General features: G+C 31.8%; 1 protein-coding gene across 1 annotated transcript in view; it reads left to right on the top strand.

Annotated features, from left to right (window-relative positions):
• The first annotated feature begins 411 nt into the window (after nt 1-411).
• Nucleotides 412-8,405, top strand: part of LOC147908846 (uncharacterized) — a 39,923-nt gene continuing 31,929 nt past the window's right edge. The window contains exon 1 of the mRNA XM_087408808.1: nt 412-1,772. The gene's annotated coding sequence lies outside the window, so the exon portion shown is untranslated. The remainder of the gene's footprint in view (nt 1,773-8,405) is intronic.

The following is an 8,405-nucleotide window of genomic DNA, read 5'->3' as shown; positions in this document are numbered from 1 at the left end:
ACATAATAGTTTACATAATTCTGACTGCTAAAGCATGAGATAAAAAGCATAGTTGATATAATTCAGTTAAATTGTGTAAATGACAAGAGTTCAGTAGGCATAGCCATTACAGTGATGTTACAATCGCTTTAATTAATAATAATGACTGGAAATTCGTAAACAAAGTTTTGATAGAAATTGAATTATTGATTGTTCGCCGATATGAATTTGACGGCGGCGCGGTGGGACGAAAAGAAAGTAAGGAGGCAGAAGAATGAATGGAATGTGATAATATGTTGTGAAATTAGATTTATAATTATATGAAACAAAATTAGTACTGAAACTGACTTAACTATAAATTATAATTAATTAAATTATAGTAATTGCAACCATTTTTTTAGTAAAATATTATTACTAACATTATAGCAGCAATAGCTATTAATTACGATATCACATAATTAACTAATCACAAATATCAAAAACTTCTTTCAGCATATTAAATAAATTGCCTTTAATCATTTCATTAAGAGATTTTTTGATAATTGTTCTGTTGCGAAATCACACCGGTTTCTACCGTCCGCGTCATAAAGGCCGATGTCACGGCGCACGGTGCTGCGGCTCCGGCCTTGTTCGGCCGCCTTCTCAATCGTCCCGCGTCGCGTTCGCGATGTTCGCGATGTTCGCGATGTTCGCGTCAGTCGAGCAGGGCGCGCGCCTCCGAACGGTTTGTCTGGTGTATCGCGTGCACAGCGAAGAGCGAGTCACTCTGCCACTCTCGGCACGAGGCACGAGTCGACGCCGACAAGCCGTCGTGACATGCGATCGACACTCGCCGCGCCTAACGTACGTGACCGGATGCGAGAAGCAGTGACGAACGATAAGAAGTGCCTCTCTTGTCCGCGAGGATCGTCGCTATCAATTTTGACTGAGGAGCGATCGAGATTTTTATAGTAAATTCATTGATGAACGAACGAACGAATGAACGGATCGGACGTGGAGATTCACGAAACATTTAATAAATCCTGCTGGGATTCATGCTGCAAATATCGAGGAACATGCTGCTGTTGCACTGCTGCCGAGGATTTATATTTGGGATGATAGAGGAGAAACGAGGAGAACCCTGATCGCGGGTCTCTCGATTGACCGGCTCTCAAAGCTTGCGGAGCTTTTCTTAATCGAGCGATCGCGACGTGCAAGGTCGTAAGCTTTTTCGAGTGGCGTGATATCAGTCAACTTTTTACAACTAATAATAATTGGTGTAGTTTTCCTCATCTCGTTCTTTTCGTCGTGTGAAAAATGATCTCTCTCCTCATAATGCGAAACGCAGTTCCTCATATTCGAGCATCTCATCCTTCTCAACGTTGATCACTCGATCGAAGATCTTTCTACACTTTCTTGACTCTGCCGGAAAGTTCAATCGATCGTTGAGCGCATGTCGGATATGCCAAGAACACACACGGAACATCGATAAATATGCATGTTGAGAAGAAAATGATATGAGCCGAAGACAAAAGTCGATACGAACGACTGTCGAGGACGTTAAACCGCGAGCGAAAAATTTCCGCATGGGAATTCCATCATGTCGTCGTGATGACGTAGAGAAGAGCAGTGATCGAAGAAAGTCATAGATTGATTGAGACTCGGTTTGCACCGACTGTCTACCGTGTGGGTAGACGAAGTGTGCGAGGAGAAGAGTGCAAAGGGTCAGTTTCTTCCGACAATTTCAAAGAGCGAAACACGCTAAATGAAAATCTTACTATGCTAAGATATGACGACGTAAAGCCATCTGCAAGGTGAGCGTTTATGATCTCGCCTATCGCTTTCGTGAAGAACGCCTGACATAGGGAAAAATGTTATGAAAATGATTTGCATTATAATGTTTATTATTGCAATGCATAATACTCATCAGTTCTACTGTTCTTTTTATTTCAGTACGTGGAATTTTTATAAACTATAATTTAATTTTATGATATTAAGAATGGGGGAAGGGGAATAACAGATACATTTGATGTGTATATTCTATTTTAAATAATTATAACAATTTTTTAAATAATTATAGCAATCTTTTCTTTTTTTACGAACTAAATGCATTGTAAAATAATATAACAAAAATAACAAAACTGTATTTCTCTAATTTTAGATTACAGAAACTACATTTCTGTAATATTTTAAAAAGATTTCGACTTTTTATGTAACATGAGTATTAATTAGGTAATCCTGTTAGTCTGTTCGGATCTATTTGACCCAAAGTAATTAATTTTCTTCATAATGTATATATATTATTTAAAAATGTTTTTCTTTGATATTTAATCTGTTAATGTAAGATGTTTTGTGTGTGAAATTTTTTTATTTTATAGATTTTTAAATTATATTATATGTGATATATAGTAAATTTGAACAGATCAGCAAGGTTAACTTTCCAGAACTAACAGTCTATTGAATCTCAATTATAAATCTCTTTATCAAATGTATCTATAATTTAATTTTCTTTATGTTACATCTGTAAATTGAATTATTCTTATTAAAATATACGCAATATTCATTTTTTTTCTTTTTTTTTTACGAATTTTAAGTATGTCATTTTGGTTCTTTGAAATTAATTAGTGTCTTTGAATTAACGTAAATTGAATTAATTAAATTCTCTTCACACATTTAGTGTCTTTACACATTTAGTGTTTGTAATTGTTTTTTTGGCGTCTGAAGTTAAAATAATTAAAAAGTTTGAAAAAGAATTGTGTTGCTCTGAATTATGTGGGAAGATCATTTCAGTTTTCAATGAAGAATATTTCGTTCTATTTATTAAACGCACCTGTTACCAAATGTCTTAGAAATATTCTCCATTAATATTAGAGTGGGAGTCTTTATAGTTTAGTTGACAAAAAGATCAATATCTTCGTAAAAATGATCAAAATTTAAATTTAAAAGAAGTGTTTTAAAGCTTGAAATCTCTACTTTCGAATAGTTGTCACATTTTTTTAATTTATGTGAGTTTTGTAATTTTTATATATAGAAAACTATGAGCTGAAAAAAAATGAAAAATTTTCTTTTTACTTTATAGGTCTAGCGTGCCCAAAAAAAATTTGAACATATTTTCGACTATCTATCGTGAAAACTTGAAACTTTCCCTACAAAATTGTTTTTTAAAAAACAATTGTTCCTACAATTTTTGTTCCTGAGTTACTCGCGGATTAAGTAAAACGGAACATTCTAACTTTATTGCTCATAACTCCGTTAAAAATCATTGTATCACAATTAAAAATACAGATTCTTAAAACTGAAATGTTGCACTATCAAGTGTGTATGGTGTAATTACCAATTTTTAAAAAATAGAATATATAGGTTGCTTTTTTTACTAATTTGTAAAGGGACTTTTTCCCTCACCCAATACTTTCCTTGAATTCGTATTTTATAAAAATGAGTTTGCACAAAATAACCAAATATGCTCGTATTTTATAAAAGTGAGTTTGTATGATAGAGCCGAATTTTTCTCGTAAATTAAACGACTTATTTTTGTAACGTTCAGGGAATAACAAATTGCTCGATATTGCTCGTGGCCACGATCAATGAAAATGACGTTACAATGTCGTTGTTCACGCGTTACATTACCCTTTCTTGGATGCTATACGTCTGCCTCTTATGGAAAGTTAGATATACATACAAGAAGTGTAAATTTACATAAGGATCGCTAGCGAAGACCGTGTTGTATAAAGCGGCTAACTAATGGAACTTTAAACTTTAAGTCTTAAATTATAAGAAATTAAATGATTGACTAATCATAGTCGATTATTCTCATTACATTCGACTGTGAATTCGATTGATGAATTTTTTGTAGTTCAAGACTTAATGTTTAAGTTTTATATCTCTTTAGTCCTTATAATCTCATTGTACACGCCGTTTTAATTCGCCCATATAAAATTCTTTTTTAATTACTACATTGAATAGATGCACGGAAAGAATGATTTTGCTAAAATATCTAAAATTTTGTTGGATTCAGAAAATAATAATTTTGTTGGACCATCAAAATAAAATTATATTAGAAACTCAAAAATTATGAGTATAATTCTGCAAAAAATTTTGGTATTCTATCAACCAATTGAGTTTTCAACAAAATTATTTTCAGATCTGTATCCAGCAAAATTTTAGATTTTTTAACAAAATCATTCTTTTCATATAGAACTTTATATTCTTATTATCATATTACTCCATCTCCTCTTTCTTCCTTTCTGGAAGATACGTTTATCGCTATGTAATACTGATCCTAGTTTTGACCGATTACACATTACATAATTGATTATGTGTTATACAATTGCTATTATTTTTCTATTGCCATTTCGCTAATTATTATGAGTGTTTGAATAAGTTTCCGCCGTTTTCTAAGAGACGTCGTCACGAATACTACATGCAGTAGAATTCCAGTGGCAACTGTTGTATTTGAAAGTACTATACACAAGATTTTATATTTAGTATATGACATTTGATGAACATTTAGTATAAACGACATTTTTGTCATTGCATTGAAAATGTCGACTTTTTTGTCAACAAAATAGCATTTGCAGGAAGTTTTACTGCATTGTTTATTGTTAAGAAAAATACAGCTGAAAGTTATCGTTTGCTTGTGAAGGTGTATAGAGAGCTCCATCCAAAAGAATGGTTTCAACACTTTAGAAGTGATGATTTCGATAAAAAATAAAGAACGTGAATTTGCACTGAAAATTAAAAAATGAACAAGTAGAAGCATTACTTGATGAAGATCCATGTCCGCTGAAAGAATTGTTAGAGGCATTAAATGTTGATTAATCAACTACTAGCAAATTTTTACAAAAAAAAACAGCGAAAACTTATTCAAACACTCAATATAAATTATTTACGTAAGAATTAAAAAAATAATGTTAATATTTGCACTGAAAAACTGAAATTATTTTACATTTCGAAAATGTGTTCACTTTTTGTCAATTTCAGAGATCAAAATTTTACAGCCTGTAAAATTTTAATCTCTTTTGTAAAAATTGTGTGATTAGAAATGGATATATTTAAGGAATAACAATTGATCTGCGGAAAAGTTAACAGCGATTCTGGCCGAATGCCAGTCATGATCTCACCAGTGTGCGAGCATTGATATGGATCGCTTACCTTTTCAATAAGCTCGAATATAAGGAGAATAATCGACTATGATTAATCAATTTCTTAAAGCTTAAGTTATACGCCTTGAAATCTCATGTAGGCAACACTTTATTTGTGTAATGTGTTTTCATTTCAGAAAAAAAAGGAACATTGTACAATTTTTGCACACGCTTCATTTATATTTTTGGCACCTTTCACATACGAAATGATGATTTTATTAAAAACTTGGCTCTAAACATGAACTTTAGTTTCGCTCAAAAACAAAATTAAAATTTCTGTTTAAATTTTTAAGTTGTAATTTTTCTGCAATAAAATATATTTTAAGAGATTTTGTACAAGTTATTTGAAATTCGATGAGTTACGTAAACTATGCTACGAAATGATAACATTGAAATTACATACAAAAAAATAATTATGTTTTACATGTAAAAAAAAACAATTTTCTCAATTTGAATGCCTGACATGTTTCTTCGTCATTTGTCGCAGGAAATATGATTTACTATCAGTTCTACAACTAGCAACTTTTAAATCCCGATTTCAGACTGCACGCACCCAACTTTGTTCTTACGAACGTGCCGATTGCATGTTGTGGCATTCGACGTGACGAAGTCGACAGCTTTTTCCTAAATTTACGGTCAGAATAGGCTATATAATAATTTGAAACGGATATCTGCTTTAGCTTTAGCGCGGTTGCAATACACGTCGATGAATTTGAATGTCTTTATAATCTGATATCTTGCTGTTCTCGTACTTTCGCAACTACGAACTATTCTTAGTCAATAGTTGCACAATTGATGATCTAAAATCTTAAATCAGCTCCAGACAACATGGTCAATGTACATCAACACTGGCCAATGTAACATTTTAACCGTACCGTATTATGTTATGTGTATAAATTTCATATGGCCAATTAGAATCACACATTGCTAATGTCGAGGTTGGATGGCATTCGCTGTGAAGATTTTTTTAAATACATAAAAGGAGATCAGTGTTGACCTACTTAAGCCAAATGCACAGTTTGATAGTTATATAAGTTGCAATATAAAATAACGTATTTTTTTCCAATATAACATCATAATATAACGTAACGTTTCCATTTTCTTTTTTGTTGCTTTTTTATTATGTAAAAACTGCGCACAAAAAAATGACTGTAACAGTTAATTATAAGTCTCGATAATTATTTCTTTCTCACTGTCCATCTTTTTCAATGATGGCGCACATTCTCTAAATATTGATCCATATTCGGATAACTAATTATACATCAAGTAGATATCGTATTGCATATTATATATGGTTTAGCTTTTAACATTAGCTGCGTTCAGCGGAGAAAACATATTAATCATAGATTAATCTTTCCTTTTTTGCTCAGTGAGCGATTTTCTCTGCTGAACGCAGCCATAGTTCACTCAGCACTTTATAGTCCGAGAGATGATGACACAAAAATCGTCATTTGTTACCGCTTGAAACTGTCATTAATTCGTTATTTATTATTAGATAAACATGAAGGAAACCAACTGCCAAGTATGGCAGATTTCCCACGGTTTTATAATTGATGACGTGTGATTGAAGTAAAAAATTTTTTGCTTTTTTCCTAACATGTTACTGTAACAGTGTTTGTTTCTAGTGATAATTTACGTCAAAAAAACCAATCAGAAAATGCCATACCGTTTCTGCAGGTCAAAAGAGCTGCCAAACTAAGCTAAAGTGGTAAATTTTTTAGTTAAAAAAAATGATTTGTTACTGGTTGTTTTTTTTTACACTATCTATTTTTACTACGAAACATACACAATACATATGCAATACCGTTTGAGTGGGCCTAAGGGATTCCTATGCTCGTCGTGTCGAATTTAAAACGTCATGATTTGTTACTGTATAAACTTCGTTTTTTAGTCGATAACAAATCATAACGTTTTAGTTTAAAATTCGACACGACGAGCATAGCAATCTTTTAGGCCCACTCAAACATATATGGCACATTGTATATAGTAACGAATTATCTTTTAACTAAAAAATTTACCACTTTAGCTTAATTTGATGGCCCCTTCAACCCACAGAAACGATATGGCATCTGTTTTCCAATTAATTTTTTGACGTAAACTGTCTCTAGAAATAAACTAGCAAGTAACATATTAGGAAAAAAGCAAAAAATTTTTTACAACTTCAATCACACGTCATCAATTTTACTTGCGTTCCCTTCATGTATACCTAATAAATGATGAATTAATAACGGTTTCAAGCGGTGACAAATGAAGACCATTTTTGTGTCATCTCCCGGACTATTAGCTATTGGCCGGCTTTAAGCTAATGTTGCTATTACAATTGTTATAATTATTTATGCAAGTTTCCAACAGCATGATTTTGCAGAAAAAAAATACATTGAAGAAATGTTTTTATTATTAATTTGTACAAAAAAAAATAAAATAAGATTCTTATTGAAAAAAATTAAGTTATTTAGAATTGATATAAAAAATAAATTGAAAGAGTAGATATTATCATCGTACATATTTGATATTTAAAATATCAAAGTATTGAATTCAACTGAACATAGTTTCAAGTTTTAATGAGTAATCGAAATTAGACATATTTTATTTATTTTAATAGGATTGTATTAGGCTATATAAAGTTGAAATCAAATTACGTATTGAAGATTCAGATCGAAGATTGAAGATTAAAATTCGACCAATGAGGACAAAGGAATTTTAGCTCCCATTATTTTGATTGGTCAAATTTCAATCTTTCAATCTTCAATCTTAATCTTCAATGCATAGTCTGATTCCAGTCTAAATATAGCTTATACTTATTATTATTAAAATAAATTGATGATTAAATTTCATATAAAAATTTATAATTGATATTATGTAATAGAAGTGTGCATGCGTGCGGTGTGTGTGTGTGTGTGTGTGTGTGTGTGTGTGTGTGTGTGCGCGCGCGCGCGCGCGCGTGTAAATTCGGATTTAATGCAAACTCAATTTGAATCTCATTTCGAATCTCAAATTGATAAATATAAAAAATGTCCGTGTGTAACTATATACTAGTCACGTTAAAGTAATATGTTTCGATATTTAGTAAAGGAAGTACATGAAATATTTACATGACAATTGTAATAGGTAATTACCATGACAAAATAACAAAGCGGGGATCCAGATTGCGCACATACATAGTCGGAATATAGGCGTGAGCAAACAGGTGGTACATGCATCGTAATACATGCATGCATTTCTGCATGAGACTCTCGAATATTTAGAGAACAATAATGAACGATAGTTTATATACGAATCATCTTATCATACATTCATATCGCATTT

Source organism: Acromyrmex echinatior, chromosome 8 (genome assembly GCF_024713525.1).
Source record: "Acromyrmex echinatior isolate Ae372 chromosome 8, ASM2471352v2, whole genome shotgun sequence".
Lineage (NCBI taxonomy): Eukaryota > Metazoa > Arthropoda > Insecta > Hymenoptera > Formicidae > Acromyrmex > Acromyrmex echinatior.
This window is presented reverse-complemented; position numbering and strand designations above follow the sequence as displayed.